We start from the raw sequence: 14863 nt of genomic DNA on the forward strand, positions 1-14863 counted from the left end.
CGGACCGTGAGATCATGACCTGAGCCGAAGTCGGACGCTTAACCGACCAAGCCACCCAGGCGCCCCCCTGTTTTTGTTTTAATTTCCAACCCACCGCCGATGAAAAAACACTTTTATCAAAGGTAATAAAAATGAACTGGTAGAAAAATGAAGCGAAAAACTGCCCCTCCAGAGCACCACCTCTCAAACTATTCGATTCGACCGATTGCCCCGTCCAGTCGGTACAGAGGTTTCCAAGTGCTTACTTGCGCTTTCTGTACTTGTCTCGCAGCCCGGTAAGCGATTTGCAGCTAGCCATCATTCCACAGATCACAGCTGAACAGCATCGCTAGCTACAGCAGAAGTTAGTTACACAGAGTGGGGCTTTCCCAAGACGTCTGGCTGATCTCTGGGTTCAGACGGAACGGCTCACAGTACAGCTGATGTCAAATTCATTAGATCAGAGAGCCTCTCTCCGGGAAGGAGGGCCACAGCAGGGACTTCGGGAAAGCGTAGGAGATAGAGGCGGTGGAACTTGCTGGGCTCAGGTTACAGAGCACGAGGCTCATGGAACCTGGTCGAAAGTTGTGTGCCCTGCAAGGGCTCTAGCCTCAACTTCTCAACCCTAACTGTGGCCACCCCAGCCGAAGCCACGGCCCTGAATAGGAAGGACAAAGTGTCATCTATTAAAACGGACTGGGACATTTCGGAAAATAAATCAGTTCCGAAATGTCAAGAGGGCTGCTGGTAACCTGTTCATTCCTATTATTTAATGCCAGAAAAATGATTTTTTTTTTTAAATTGAGAAATCCTTTGTCTGTGACAGCCAGCTCCAAAAAAAGCCTTTAAATGCCTATTGCCTTAATACTTGAGGGAGAGATTACAAGTCATTTTCACCCATTTGAATGTTTAAGAGAAAATGTTCGTTCTTCTAAACTCTCAGCTTTTAAGTAGTTCTTATTTTAAACTTTAGAAGATAAGTCTATAGAAGAAAAACTTCCCTTCTCAAAGTCTTTTTTTTTTTTTTAATGCAAACAACCCATATAGCCTCACTCCCTGCTTCAAATGCTCAATCATATGCAATTTGGGAGTTTGTCACTCATGAAATTCTAGCGATAAGCACATCATAAACACTCCTATAGCAACAGAATGCTTTTGAAGCGATGTCTGTGATGTTATAAAGATTGTATATCATCATCTCTGTATGCTGGGAAGGTTATGGGAATAACTGTTTATGCACAAATAAGTCAATATAGTAGCTGGCAACCGGAGAGGTAGACATTAGCCAGAAGCTAACCCGTGGCGTGGGGTGGGAAGCAGGGACGGACTTCCAAGACTTTCCATGGCTAACTTCCCTGATGCAGCATGAGTCCCTGCAGCTGGCTGTCTCATGGGCAAGGGCTAAGCTTAGACAACCAGAGAGTCAAATGTTATTGGTCATCTACTCTATGTCAGGCGCTGGGCTAGCCTCCCACGTCTCAAGATGGGTTCTCCTACAGAGAGGCCCAAGACAGACATAGAAGCAGGTAATTACAACCTCCCTACCCTGTTAAGAAGAGCATATTGGCTGGAACTAAGGGAGAGGAAGTGAGGTTAACCAGCTCAACCCATCTCTCCAACTGTTCATTCATCTATCCAATGGTGACTGATGACTAGTATGTACCAGGCCAAATGCAAGGCACTAGGCAGAGAACAGTTGAGACCAACGTGGTCCTTGCCTTCGTGGAGCTTAAAGTCTAGCGGGAAAAACAAACATCAGCAAATCAGAAATAACTGTAATCGTGATATGCTCTAAAGAAATATGGCCTCTGCTGTATGAACATGTGACAGGGGATAGACCTAGCATGGAAAAGGGTCACTGGTTATCAGTCTTTAATCTGAGCCCTAAGAATACATTAGTGAAGCAAAATAGGGAGGGCAGGAGGGAAAAGAGAGAGAAAAGGTGCTGCTGACACAATGAACAGCCTGGGCAAAGGTCCTATGGTGGGAAGGAGCATGTGGCATGCTATGGATGCTATGAAAGGAGGCTTGTAAATCACATCAGTTCTTGGCCTCACACCATGCTTCAATCACTGTGGTAGCCAAGGGAAGCATCAGATGTGCAGGTTTTTCAAAAGTGCCCAAGAAGGGGAGCCTGGGTAGCTCAGTTTAGTTAAGCGTCCGACTCCTGATGTCGGCTCAAATCATGATCTCACAGTTTGTTGAGTTCAAGCCCCACGTCGGGCTCTGTGCTGACAGCGTGGAGCCTGCTTGGGATTCTCTCTCTCTTCCTCTCCCTCTGCCCCTCCTCTGCTTGCATGCACTCCCTCTCTCAGAAATAAAAAAAATAAGGGGCGCCTGGGTGGCTCAGTCGGTTAAGCGTCCGACTTCGGCTCAGGTCATGATCTGAACGTTCGTGAGTGCGAGTCCCGTGTCGGGTTCTGTGCTGACAGCTCAGAGCCTAGAGCCTGCTTCAGATTCTGTGCCTCTGGCTCTCTCTGCCCCTCCCCGGCTCGTACTCTGTCTCTCTCTCTTTCTCTCTCCCTCTCTCAAAAATAAATAAACGTTAAAAAAAATTTTTTTTAATAAAATAAATAAATAAATATATTTTTTTAAAAAAGTGCCCAAGAAGTTACATATGGCAAGCCAGGAGTGTAATAAGGGTGCCACAGAGATATACATAAGGTGCAATTCTCTCTCCTCCTACACCGGCAAGAGGCATCCAAAATAGGGGCCACCTTGCTCTCTACCTCCAATTTCCGACCAGGTTGTTGGCATTATTACCTATTTTCTTTTCAGCAGTGGGTGACTTGGCTAAATTCAATTTGGCCAGTAGTAAAAATTAGTTGGTGAACGCTGAGAAGACAGACAGTGTGTGCGTTCTGGGATGTGAACAAGCATTCCATTATTAAGATTATTGCTAGAGAAACATCCTGGGGGGTGGTACTTTAAGGAAGTTTATACAATTTCATGCATGGAACAGGAGCTTTGGGGCTTTGGGTTCAAATCTGACCCCATCCCCTCACTGGCCACTTGGCCTTATTCTTCTATTTAAAAAAAAATTTTTTTTAATGTTTATTTATTTTTGAGAGAGAGAGAGACAGAGCATGAGTGGGGGAGGAGCAGAGGCAGAGGGAGACACAGACTCCGAAGCAGGCTCCGGGCTCCGAGCTGTCAGCACAGAGCCCGACGCAGGGCTCAAACCCACAAACCGTGAGATCATGACCTGAGCTGAAGTTGGACACCTAACTGAGCGAGCCACCCAGGCGCCCCTGGCCTTATTCTTCTATTACAATGGGATTAGCAGTGCCTCCTTGCAGGGGTCTCAAGGAGATCGGCAAAATCAGCCGGCACACTGCCTGGCTCCCAACAGGCCCTGCATAAGGGGTGGTATACCATCACTACACGCCAGCGAGCGGGGAGCAGGGACCGCCATGCCCCTCCCTCAATGGGACCATGAACAGGAGTCCACGAGATGATCTCCCAGCCACTACTGGGGCTGTAGGGCAGCTCTGCAAGGGCTCAGGGGTCACCCAGCAGTGGCGAGTTGTCCTGATGACTCACTGTTTCTTGGTGTGTGCCCTCGATGGTCCCCGGCCACCTTGCTGAGAGTCCCCACTCCACACCAGGGTTAACCCTCACTGAGCCCCACCTCATCTGCCCCACGCTCAACTGCACCGGAGGAATCCAGATGCCCCTCCAAGGATTTATGGGTAGCTCCAGCCAGGAGCTCTGGGCTCCCACCACTAACAGCTAGAGTTCCTTCAGACAAACATCTGAGTCCCAGATGGCTGAGGGGATGGGACAGCGACCACATCCTGAAGACCCAACAAGCCTAGGCATGGTCCCGGGACTTCCCAGCGATCACCTCTGATATTTACAACCATCCTGCAGAGTCACTGTGGGGACGACCATTGAACAAGTAGGAAACTGAGGCCTGCTGACTTGCCCAAGACCACAAAACTTGAGTGGCAGAGCCAGAACACGAAGCCCGGAAGCCCTTCCTCTTCACTCCGTTGCCACGCCACCTTACGGGGACAGAAATCTTACGATCTCTTTCCTGTACGACCAACAAGGACGCAGCCCTGGAAGGTTGTGTGCGTTTCCAGGGATCTGCAGTGAGCAAGCCACCAGGCAAGGCCAGAGTCTTTCCCCTGCCCCACACTGCCGTCTGGGCCACATTTTCCCTTCTGCACACTCATGGTGATAAATGCCCCCTTATACACTGTTGTTAGAGTTAAGGGGGGTGGGGAGACAAAGATTGAAAGATCTGGGGGGGAAGGGAAAAAAATTAACAGACAGAAACAAACACTTTAAATGGGCGCCGAGAGGCTCAAACCAAAGAGGAAGGGCTCTCCTCAGCCACAAAGCAGTTGAAATGAAAAGAAAAGAAAAGCTCACATCCCACTTGGACCTGGTCAGGGAAGGTTTCGCTGGGGGAGCAGAGAGGACACAGGATATCCAAGAGGGAACTTCTGAAATGGGAAGCAGGACAAAACAAAGTGCGAAGAATTCCCTCCATGCCACCCAGAATAAATTAGAAATTGGCACAGATTTTTAAAATGAAGGAAGAGGAGGAGGGGGAGGAGAAGAAAAATGAGGAGGAGGAGGATTCAATCTGTGGCTCTAATTTAAAAACAGCTAAGAGGGGTGCCTGGGTTAAGTGTCCGACTCTCAGTTTTGGCTCAGGTCATGATCTCATGGTTTTGGGGGTTCGAGCCCCGCACTGGGCTCTGCACGGACAGTGCAGAGCCTGCTTGAGATTCTCTCCCTCCCTCTCTCTACCCCTTGCCCTGCTTACTCTGTCTCCGTCTCTCTCAAAATAAATACATAAAATAAAACTTTAAGAACAGCTAAGCAACAGTACGAAGAGGAATCGATGCAATGAGAACTCTCAGACCCCACCATTCTGTCAAATGAGTCCCACTGCAGGGACAGTGGTGGCGTGGAAAGGCTGATTTTCAAGTGAGACACATTCCCTCGACAGCCAGGGGAGGCCTGGAAGCTGTGGGGGAAATTCTCATTCTCTGTCCAAACATCTCTTCTTTTGGTGCCCCACTCCCACTCCCACCGAGGCTGAGAAAAGAGCTGTCTGGCAAGAGGGGATCCTGCCCAGACCACTGTGAGACGGGGTAGCTCATGTAATCCAGCCGTCATGCACCTGGCTGTTCCAGAACACAGAAGCTGGGCCATTCACATCAAAATCAGGATACCTCGAACACTGAGAATGTATCAGACGGACTCACTGTAGACTGACAGTGAACAGCAGGCCACTATCCACTCTCCAACCTCCTTGCTCACAGCTGCAGCCAGCTTGTCTTTAGGGTTTCACACACCCCAAGCTCTTTCCTACCCCAGGGCCTTTGCACATACCGATCCCGCTAAGATGCTTGTTTCCTAGCTCCCCATTCATTAACATCTAGTCAAGCTTTCAGGTTATAGCTTCAGTGAGACTTCTTTGACTCTCCCGAAATATAAGGTGTGCAGCCACACTTAAGAGAGTTGCAATTAGTTAATTATGTGATTCACAAGTTGGATGCCCCCAGTCAGACTGTAAGCCCTACTACGGCATGGGCAATGTCTTGTTTTTTTTTTTTACCATTGCGTCCCGTGGGCTAGCACACAGCTGTTCTCAATCCTGATCGCACATCAAAATTATCTGGGGAGCTTTAGAAACCACGGATGCCTGGGTTCTACCACAAACCTATTAAACAATAGTGTTTAAAGCTTGCCAAGTGGTTGTAATATGTGGCCAAGGCTGAGAACCGCTACTTAAGGAGGTCGTGGGTGCTGGGCTTACTTCCCAGAGCAGCCTTGCAGTGGCCCAGAGAGTTACAGTAGGACCCTGACCCTGCTCCCTTGGCTTGTGTATACAGTGTAGCATCTAAACGTTGTTTTCCATTCCAGAGATTAAATCTGAGGAAATTCCAAAAGAGGGAAACAAAATCCTCATTGTTAGAGACGAATACTATTTCTTTCATGAAGTTCTCTCCGTAGTGTTCCCTCACCAACACACCTCTGTCCTCTCACCCTGCTTTACCACCTTTACCCTCGGAGCCACAGGATTAACCTGATGTGTTCCTGAAATACACTTAAATATTGGGAATGAAATTCCCTAGCTCTACAATGCAACAGGATGCAAAATTTCACACTAAATTACACGAAAACAAGAGAGTTCAAAGCCACTTCGTAGCAGGACAGGCTTGCTGAATTAGCCTCACTGCCCCTGGTGATCGGTGGGCACACTAAAGTGTGATCAGCCCTGGTCTCTCCAGCTGCTCTGTCCAACATGGTAGCCGCTGGCCACAAGTGGCTATCTCCATCTACATTAATTAAAATGAAATGAATGCAAAAACTCAGTTCTTCAATCTTACTAGTCACATTTTGAGTACTTGGTAGCCTCACGGAGTTAGTGGCTACCATATTGGATGGCACAGAACACAGAGTTTCCATCGCTGCTAACCAAGAGTTTTGTGTGACAGAATTCTTCTAGAGTGCAGTATCTCTACCTTGGCACCAGTGACATTTGGGGTGGGATAATGCTTTGTTGTGGGGGAGGAGGAGGCTTCCGGCATATGGTAGAGCAGTGGTTGTCAACCTCGGGTGATTTTGCCCTGCAAGGAACACCTGGCAATGTCCAGAGACAGCTTTTGGTTGTCAGAGCTTTGGCGGGGGGTGGTTCTACTTAGCATCTAATGGGCGGGGGCCAGAGGTGCTGCTAAATATCCTAAAGTACACAAGGCAGTCCCCACAACAAGAATGACCTGGTCCCAAAGGTCAGTAGTGCTGAGGTAAGAAACTCTGCTCTAGAGTACTCAAGAAAACGCAGCCATTCTGAGTAAAACTGAGAGACTGACAAGACCAAAGTGCCCCTAACCCCGTCCTTTGTCAAATTCAGAACCCTGAGAACAACTGTCTAAGCAAACAGATGTCTGTATTTGTCAAGAATGCAGAATGCAAAATAATCTCTTAACTCATTTTTATTTTTATTTATTTTTTATTTTAGAGAGGGAGGTGGGAGGGAGGGGCAGAGAGAGAGGGAGAGAGAGAATCCCAAGCAGGTTCCATGCTGAGCGAGGGGTTCGATCCCATGACCCTGGGATCATGCCCTGAGCTGAAACCAAGAGTCGGATGCTCAACCGACTGAGTCACCCAGGTGCCCCTCTATGAACTCATTAAAAAAATTTTTTAAATGTATATTTACTTTTGAGAGAGAGAGAGAGAGAGAGAGAGAGAGAGAGAGAGAGAGACAGAGGTGCAAGTAGGGGAGGGGCAGAGAGAGGGGGAGACATAGAATCTGAAGCAGGCTCCAGGCTCTGAGCTGTCGGCACAGAGCTTGACATGGGGCTCAAATTGACGGACTGCGAGATCATGCCCTGAGCCAAAGTCCGACGCTTAACTACCTGAGCCACCCAGGTGCCCCTCTATCAACTCATTTTTAAAATGAAGTCCCTGCACTTGGAATCCTAAGGACTAGGAGAGGCAGATATTCATTTCTGGCATTGTTGTTTGGAATGTGTGGTAAATTCCCCAGGAAACCACAGTCTGCCTGTTAGTCAGGTGTAGATAGTCATTCATTCATTCGTGCATCTATTTATTTAGAAGTATTTATCGAGCACCTACTATGTGTCAGGTATCTTCTAGTGTTGGAAACAGAGGAGTAAATACAAGAAACCACGTCCCTGCCTGTGTGGAGCTGACTTTCTTCTAGAGAAGACCGAGAGTACATAAGGAAACAAATACACCAGCAACGGAAGTGGGGGAATGATAATGCCAGGAAGGAAAAGAAGCCAGGGTTAGGAGACAGAGTGGTGAGGGGAATGGATGCCTGAGGTCACTTCTCTGAAGAGTGAACAGGGAAGGTCGCCCAAAGAAGTGACACCTGGGCAGAGATCTGAATGAACTGAGACTGAACAAGGCAGTAGGAGGAGGCGAGAAAGCTCCAGGCAGCGGGAAGAGAGGGTGCCCGGTCCTTTGGTGATATGAGTGTGGGGGAGGGGGAGAGAGGGGTGGGGGAGGGGGAGAGAGGGCTGGTAGAGAGGTCAGTGAGGCAGGCAGGGGCCAGGCGGCAGGGACAGGAAGCCACTGGGTGACTCCGAGCAGAGGAGAGATGGGGCTTGGTTAACATTTCACACAGAGAACAAACTACAGGACAAGAGTGGAAAAGGACAGACCAGTAAGGAGACTGCTTCCAAGCAACAGATGGCAATGACATTATTAATTAATTAATCAATCAATCAACAAAATCATGAACACTAATACTAGCTCTCGACTTGGCCATAATATTCTATCTCAGGTACATCACAGGCAGACCAAGCGTCATGATCAAGCCACCTCTATGGGAAAATGCATTCTGAGTTCCAAATGGTCAACCTGGGTTTTAAGATGGGGACTATGTGATCTAAGACAGCAGGAAAGGGAGTTGGGGGTTGGGGAGATCTGGAGGGAAAAGCGAGTATTCCCCAATCGCCCCCCCCCCCTTTCTCCAAAGCCGTCAGAGAAGAGGAGTCTGAGAGGGGCCTTCCCACCATAATTCTTCCAAGGGTTGTTGGGCAGCAAGTGGCTGAGACCCACTCTCCCGCTACAGGCAGGGCAGGAGGGAAAAGATTGGTTCTTTTGGAAGGATGGCACCACAGCTGTGAACGAAGGAAGGCATGGAATCTGTTCCAAAAGCAGCAAAGCCTCTACTTCTGGGGTTTCCCAGGGCAACACAGGGTCAGGGAAACAGCCAGGGAGTCAGCAGATTTAGGGCAGAAGAATCCAGCCGTGCCTCTTACTAACTGCACAACACCGGGGCGATCTCCCTGACCCCCTGGAAAACTGAAAAGAAGACCCTGCCTCTCAGAGCGGTTACGAGGGGTCAGGTCAGACGATGCCGGTTCTGAGAGTAACAACTTCCAGTCCACATGCCAGAGTCTGGGCACGCGTGTCTTCTGGAGTGGATTGAGAAGCCAGCATCGTCCATGGGCATGTCCAGGTAATTCAGCTTTACCCATGCAAAAGGGCTTCTCTTGCATGAATTTATGTACCCAACACCCGTTCACTGGGTCACAGTGCTGGACGAAACGGAGAGTAAGACGAAGCCTCTACTCTCTAGGAACACAGGACCAGCAGGGGCAGCAGGAGACAGGAAAACAGGTCTCTCTAATCCTTTTCCCTGGGTGCGTGGTGACCACTGCTCAGATAGCTTTCATGCCTTTAGACTAGAGCCACTGGCCTCTGGGGCCTGCAAACCCCAGCCGTCTTGCCTCCAGCAAGGTCTTTCCCTCCAGCCACTACTTCCTCCCTCCAGTGGACATGGCTCCAAGAAAAAAAAAAAAAGACCAGGATAGGTCTGGGGCAGGGCACACACTCCTGACCCCCAGATCGCCCAGGGTTCAGCATCTCCTAGAGCGCTTCCCAAGGAACATCTTCCAGAGAAGGCCCCAGCTCTGAGTCATCTGAAGCAGAGAGGAGACCTTGTAAAAATAACTCCAAGTATGAGGAACCTGTATTCACATTATTCACGACACAAAGAACAAAAAAGCAGGGCAGGAAGCAGAGGAGGAAAGTGTCGCTCACATCAGTTTTCTTCACATGACAAGCAGCCAGGAGCTCACTTGCTGAGCCCCCCGATCCCTCTCTCTCTCTCTCTTCCCTCCTCTCTCCTTAGAGCAATTACATAAGCAGGAGAGAGGGTCTCCTTGCAACCTTTTGACTCTCCCATCCCTCCCCCTTCAACTGTTACCCCCAAATCTAAGCCTTCCTGGTAACCTCTGACAGGATCCAGAGGAGCTGGTTGTCTCCTCTGACACAGGGGTTCCCTTGAAGCCCCAAAGCCTCTGTCAAGTGCCAGGGGTGGGATATCTGGTACCGTGAGTGTAAATATTTTAAAATATACAAAATAAAAAGGAAAACTCCTCATACTCTCATCACTTTGTGGGAATCTTTTTCTTTCTTTCTTTCTTTCTTTCTTTCTTTCTTTCTTTCTTTCTTTTCTCTCTCTCTCTCTCTCTCTCTTTCTTTCTTTCTCTTCCTTCCTTCCTTCCTTCCTTCCTTTCTTTTTCTTCCTTCCTTCCTTCCTTCCTTCCTTCCTTCCTTCCTTCCTTCCTTTTTCTTCCTTCCTTCCTTCCTTCCTTCCTTCCTTCCTTCCTTCCTTCTTTTCTAAACTTTTACGAAACTATGGTTGAGATCATATTGTATGTATAATTTTGTATCCTGTTTCTAACATAAGCCTTTTGTCATGTTATTAAAAGCTCTTTGTAAATATTAGCTTTAACTGTTGGATAATAATTCATTGAACATTACGGTGTATTCCCTAATGTTATGAGAAACAGGAGCCCATATCCTCCACAGACTTACTTCACCTAAAGCAGGTACTTGTAAGTGACCCCCGAGCACAGAATATAGCAACAGTCACCAGTCTTTGAGCACTTACTATCCTGTGTCAGGGACTGCCTCCTGCCACGTCAGGTGGCTGGGAAGGTTAGATGCGGAGACGGCGTAATATCATACCGTCACACGCAAACTTGATTCCCTTTCTTCCACACCTCACTTGGTTAAGGGTCACATCCCATTCCATTCTTCTCCCAGGAAAACCAGGGCCTCACCCTCCCTCAGTGGAGGGGAAGCTCCAGGTCTGAGAAGTAGAGGCAATGGGGACAAATGAAAAGCTCCGACTGGTCATCAGGCATCAGAGTCGGCCAACCACAGCCTGTAGGCTGGCCAGCCACCTATTTATAAAATAGCTTTAATGGAACACAGCCACACTTGTCATTTACATTTTGTCTATGGCTGCCTTTGGCCACAATAAGCAGAGTGGTTGTGTCAGAGACCATGTGGCCCACAAGCCTAAAATATTCAGGACTCGGCTCTTTAAGACCAAGCTGGCTGACCTCTGTGTTTAGAGGCCAAACATCCTCCAAAATCCATGTTCCTGTTATTTAGCTGAGAGTTGCCACTTAGAAGCAGCTGCCCACAGCCAGGGACTCTAACTGCCAGCTCCTCCTGATGCAAGATGGGACCCTGTGACTGGTTCTCATCAATGGAACATGGGCCAAGGGATGTATGTCATCTCGGGGCCATGCTGGTTACCAGGTGGGTGAGCTTCCACCACCTTCTTTTCTCCCTTCCACCTGAATCCAGGGGCCTCTTGGGCCTGTGGTAGCGTTTCCATCCTTTCTTCATTATTATTCTCCAGAAAAGAGCCTTTTGGGACACTTCTTCCCTAAGGGCCTTCCTCCATGAAATTGTAATAACACAGATACACCACATATCTGTTTAGGTACCACCTATATATATCTGTGATATCTATGCAAGGGGATATAAGATTTCTTTTGTCCCTGGGAACTAATTTTTGAGGGTGAGATTGCTCTCCCTGAGAATGTATCCTCTAAAATAGAGCAGAATCACAAGACAGAGATACCTGGGTCCCCATAACCTTGTGGAGGAATGCCAGGCACACCAGAACACTTGCATTTGACTGTTATAAGGGCAAGAAAGAAACACCTGATCATGTTAAACTCCTGAAAATCGCAAGATGATTATGGCAGCCAATACAGCCTTAGCAATGTTAATACGAGATCCACATTTGATCATTTTTTAAAAAGGGATGGACTGGATAGGTATGTAATATTATAAACAGGGAACCTCTCCTAAATCCCCAAGAAGGTAAATTTAGGATTAAAAGCCCCTATTTAGATGGGGGAAAGTTTAGCCTGTTAGCTTTTGAAGTGATACAGGCAAAAATTTTAAACAGATTCAAGAAGGTTTGAGATTTCATCTTTATTAGGTGGAACCAGGACAAACACATTAACCGCATTCACTTATAGCTTTTCCATCTGGATATTGCGAAGATGAGAGTGAAAGAAAAAGTTTTTAAGAAGACATCATTTCAAATAACAAAGGGGAACAGGTAAGGGTTACTGGGGAAGATTCTGTAACAGCTCTGTGGAAAACAGACAGACTATGGAAGATTAGAAACTGATGACGCAGGCACAGGAAGCCTGAGCCCGGAGTGGGTGTGAATGTTATGGGAATCTATCAGCCTGGCAGAATGGCCAAGAGGCTGATGACTCAGGGCAATGGAGGGCAGGAGTCAGATGTAAGGCTGAACTGGGGGGATTACATGAAATCTGAAGTCAGAGGAGTTGAATCCTCCATGGATGGCTCATGGGGCAGCCAAGTATCTACTCTCCCAAGCAAAAAATGGCATTTTCTTCTTCGAAGAAACTGAATGGGCCCAAAGAAAAGATAGGAGATCCAGAAAGCAGTGGAACTAAACCTAGTAAAATAGTATAGGTAAATCTCAGATGACAGTTGTGTAGCAGGCCTAGAGGACAACCAGGTCAAACTTGAGGAGAATAGAGGCTCTGGGAGGAAGGGAGGATATATAAAATACCCAACTACAGAATTTGGGGGGAAGAAAAAAAATGACAATATAACAAAAAATGCTTTAAAAAAAAAAAAAGGAAGCCAATAAGATACTCTTGGGAAAATAAAAAGCTGTTAAAAAAAAAAAAGACTCCTAATATGTTATTACTTGGCTCCAAAGAAGATAATAGATCGGAATTTAACACACTTAAATGCCTTCATGGTGAGGCAAGTAAGTTAATGATCAAAGCAGGTTAGGTATTTGAGCATATGCATACACTGAATGAGTGGTGGGGACTGTGGCAAACTGGGGTAGGCATGCCCATTCTAAAGGGGACATCCTCAAGCAGGGTTTCCATTTGGGAAGTCAGACCACATGTGCCAGAGCTTCCCACTTTTATTTTATTTTAAGTTTTTTATGTTTACTTATTTTTGAGAGACAGAGGCTTGGAGGAAGAGTAGCGCGAGGGAGACAGAGGATCTGAAGCAGGCTCTGCATTGACAGCAGAGAGCCTGACACGGGGCTCGAACCTACGAACCGTGAGATCATGGCCTGAGCCCAAGTCAGATGCTCAACCGACTGAGCCGCCCAGGCGCCCCAGAGCTTCCAACTTTTAAAACAATACCCCAAACTCTAACTCTTTTATGAAAACTCTATTTTAAAATGTTGGCTTAAACCAAAAAAAAAAAAAAAAAATCACTAGGCAAACCAAAAAAGTATGTCCAAGGGTAGACTGTCAATACACAATTTATCATTTACATATTCATAGAAAAACAAATCCTATCTGCTGATTTTTCAGTCTTTAGGATCAGCCTACAGACAGAGCGTAGAGGATTTAATGGCAATTACAAAATAAAAATGTAAACGTTATCAACTCTAAAGGTAAAAATAAAGACGACAGAAGGTGGAAAATGGAAGGTAGCTGGGGTAGGAACACGCACATCTTCATCTCACTGAGCAGAGAATAAAGAAACACTTAATGAACAAGAAATACAACAGCAAGAATCTCACTTGTAAAGCTAACCAAATAGAGGAACTATAAATAACAATACAACTATGTTGTGAGGATGTGGGGAGGGAGGTAGAAGGGTGGTATGAGTGAGCTAAATCATCACCTATCACAACAGGAAGTAAGCTGATAATTTCTAAAATAGCACCTCATTTTCGAACATGGAGGTAAGTGCCAGAAAGAAGCAATTGAAAGAGTTAAAAGTGACTGCCCCAAGGAAGTGGGACTGGGTTAGGGAGAGAAGGGGACAGGAGACTGTTATTATAAATTCTTCTGAACGTGAGCCCCCCCAACCCCAGGAAAAAAAAAGTTTTTGAAAGAAAATGAAACAGATCGATGTATGGGGCTGACTACTGAGTTAGATCACGTAAGCCTGCAAGTATACTCTGAGTAACGCAGTGTAGATGGCACTCAAAGGGTTTAAATGTGAATAATTTAATAAATGGGCAAGTTACAGAGTTATGGCGATGGGCACCAACATTATATGGTGCCGTGCTCAGAGACTAACACCAGCAAGAAGCCCTTACTGCCCCGAAGTTTGAAGGGCAAGTGGAGGGAATCGTGTTCCTGGAGCCCAACGAAGCGAGAGCCCTGGGAGAGGAGCTGAAGCTATAAAAAACAGCCATTGCCAGAAATCAGACAAAGCAGAGAGGGAGCAAGAGGATTAATACTCCAATCTTTCTTTCCTCCTGTTCTTGAATCTCCTGCTGGCATCTCCTATTAGTTAAACCCAATTAAACGCAGAAGGTAAAGTAGAGGAGCCCAGTGGATGTAATCCACAGAGGCCAGCCACCCCAGCCACCCCAGCAGGGCAGAGAATGGATCTGGAAAGTGGTGGGCAAAGAGAGAACGACCAGCACATATTCTCACACTCTCCATTACCTGAGTAAAAGAACAGATTAGGTGCACAGAGTGGTAACTTTGACCTTCTCTAGTTCAGTAGCAGAACTAAGGGTCTGCCAGGAAGAGGTGATAAAGGATGTGTACTTTTCCGCCCGGTTTTCATTAGTAAATATAGACGGATGACTTCCATATGTAGGCCCTGCACTTAGTCAAAGAGGAGAACCAAGATAAGAATCCCATCAACGTGAAAAAAGAAGGCAGAACTACAGAAAAAGGTAATGATATAATGTGGTCTGATGAACATCCAGTGAAACGTGCAACCATACTTCTCCAATCCCCAAACCAGGAAGCAACACACTTCCCCAGGCTTTCCTAATCAGGAGAGGCTTGATCGGCCTTTTAAGGGTAAGTGAAATTAGACAAGCATGAGAAGGCAGCATTGGAGATGTGTTTGGGGGTGGGGGTGGGTGAGTAGGTCTGCTTGGCCACTGGAGGAATGAGAAACAAGCTGGTCATCAGGCTGGGGCAATATTAACAGAGGGATCCAAATATCAGGCTCCAGAGCTAAAACTCTACATCTGGGACACGACATTGCCAAAGTGTTCAGATCAAGTGACATGCCTGAAGCTGTACAGAACTTACACGGGTAGAATGTGAGACAATGTCAAAGACAGAGAAGGTGGGGACATGAAGGACCTGCT

At 47.0% G+C, this 14863-nt stretch overlaps 1 protein-coding gene across 19 annotated transcripts in view; it reads right to left on the reverse strand.

Annotated features, from left to right (window-relative positions):
• The window catches only part of TRERF1 (transcriptional regulating factor 1), a 211686-nt gene that overhangs the window by 70779 nt on the left and 126044 nt on the right, over positions 1-14863 (reverse strand). The window contains exon 1 of one of the 19 annotated variants that reach the window (XM_047858713.1): positions 246-389. The exons of the other annotated variants lie outside the window; for them this stretch is intronic. The gene's annotated coding sequence lies outside the window, so the exon portion shown is untranslated. Of the gene's footprint in view, positions 1-245; positions 390-14863 lie in introns of those variants that run through there. 19 annotated transcript variants of the gene reach the window in all.

This window comes from Prionailurus viverrinus, chromosome B2, assembly GCF_022837055.1.
Source record: "Prionailurus viverrinus isolate Anna chromosome B2, UM_Priviv_1.0, whole genome shotgun sequence".
In the NCBI taxonomy this organism is placed as follows: Eukaryota; Metazoa; Chordata; class Mammalia; order Carnivora; family Felidae; genus Prionailurus; species Prionailurus viverrinus.